Raw genomic sequence first — 2,049 nt, 5'->3', positions numbered from 1 at the left:
CACCATGGCCAGATCCTGACACCAGACATATGCGTGGCTCCAATGCTCCCCCAGGCACGGGCTAGTGGCCGGGCTGGGGACAGAGGACCTTGAGGGTGACCACTTATGGCCATTTTCCTTCTCTCAGCCTCCCAGGGCCAGGTCACTGGATAGGAGCCGTGCTACCTGCACCCTGGTGAGAGATCCCTGCTCTCCGGGGAAGGGGATGCTCGGGGTCCAGCAGGGCTGCATGCAGGGATGGGGACAGCGGGGAGGTGGCGGAGCCCTGCCAGGCAGGAGGGACATGGGAATGTCACCGGGCTCGTCCTGCCGTGGTCAGGCCAGGCCTTCTTGGAGAGCCAGAAAATCCAGCCCTGGGTCCCTAATGGGGCTCGGATGGGCGACGCTGGGGAGCGGCCAAACCCCAGGCTGCGGCGCCAGGTGCTGGGGAGGGGAGTGGAGCAGCCCATAGCTTGTCCTTTGGTTTTCCCCATGGCTGGGAACGATTGGGAATGACAGCGAGTATTTACGTATTTGCCAAAAATTATTATTGGGGTGGGGGGATTGTGTGGAACGAATAGGGTCAGGCTGGAATGGGGCAACTTTTGGGAGAGGGATAATATGATGGGGGTCATCATTTGCATTTAGGGGGGCAGTGGTCCCCCTTTGCGAGAGGGATGAAGGCTTAGCCCCTCACTTTGAGCAGCTTCATGGCAGCAGCAGATGGGCAGCTGCTGCGGGGAAGACCTGAGGCTGCAGGCAGTGAGGGGGAAAGGGTTAAAGGCCCCGGCTCCAGCACAGGTTGCATTAATACCCAGGCTGCCTGGGAGGGTTGAATGCTTCCCCCAAATACCACTGGGCTTTGGCTGGATCCCAACAGGGCTGACTTCATCCTGCTGAAATATATCATTACGGCCAGGCAGGGAATTTGCTGTGGGGTTTCAGGGGAGCCAGGCGTGGGGTGGAGCGTGCTGAGCACCCAGAGCCTGTGTTTGCTGCCTGCTGCTGCAGGACGAGGGCTCCCCGGCCTCCTCCATCGCTCCTTGGTTTGATGACAAGCTGAAGGGACACAGTGTGGGTGCTGGGGAGGGGACCAACATGACCTCCTGTCCCAAAGGTGCACTGGATGGGCAAGGACCACCCCCCCTGGTCAGGGCTGGGGATGCAGCATCTCCCCGTGTGCTCTTTGGCGCTTTGTTGCAGCCCCCCACCGTGGGAAACCAGCTCTGTTTCAAAGTGTCTTTCCAAAGAAAGTCACTTTTGGCAGCCCTTAGGCAATGGCAGGTCTCTGCTGACCTGCTCCAGCGCTGGCATCTGTTACGGCTGTCACTGTCCACTCCTACCATCACCCTGCTGGGTGCCCGCCAGCAAAAACTTGCCTCGGTCCGTACAGCTTTGGCTTTTCCTTTGCAAACCGGCTCGCATGGCCATCCCCCACTGGGTACCACCCTGCTGCCCTCCTCTGTTTTGGCCCAGGAGGTTGGAGATTTGGGGTTTGGAGAGATTCCTGCCCGAGCGGGCCCGAGTGGCAGGGCCAGCAGTGCACCCACAGCATCAGCGCGGGAAGACGGGGTGACTCAACCGTGGTCGTGCTGGGAGCGGGTGGCAGAGGGGGGCTGTGACCCGTGGGGCTGTCCGTGGTCGGAAAATCCCAAGCACAGTGCCCAGCACCGCTGCGGAGGAGGGCGGCGGGGTGGTACCCCCACCACGGCTGCAGCATCCACCACGGGTGAAGCCCCCAGGACAGACACCCTTGCCCCCCCCCCAAAGCCCCCACCCTGGGGGTGGCAGCCTCCTGCTCTGTGGGGCTTTGTCGGGTGGGCACTCAGTGGGGACACAGGCAGGGGCCCCCAACTCACAGCAGCAGCGGGACGGGGACATCATCTCCCCCACCCCACGCCAAGAGGCCACGGCGATGGGCGCGGGCAGCAGCCGGTCGGGCTACCCGGATCCCCCGGGGCCGGGCGGCTCCGGCGGCAGAGGGCAGCAAGCCACCGGGCACCCAGGGACACGCGTGGTTTTGCCACCTCCAGGGGGTGGCCCCGGCCGGGCCGGGCCGGGCCGGGCGGG

This window comes from Haliaeetus leucocephalus, unplaced genomic scaffold, assembly GCF_000737465.1.
Source record: "Haliaeetus leucocephalus isolate CR32 unplaced genomic scaffold, Haliaeetus_leucocephalus-4.0 Scaffold848, whole genome shotgun sequence".
NCBI classification, from domain to species: Eukaryota; Metazoa; Chordata; class Aves; order Accipitriformes; family Accipitridae; genus Haliaeetus; species Haliaeetus leucocephalus.
Note: the sequence above shows the minus strand (reverse complement) of the source record.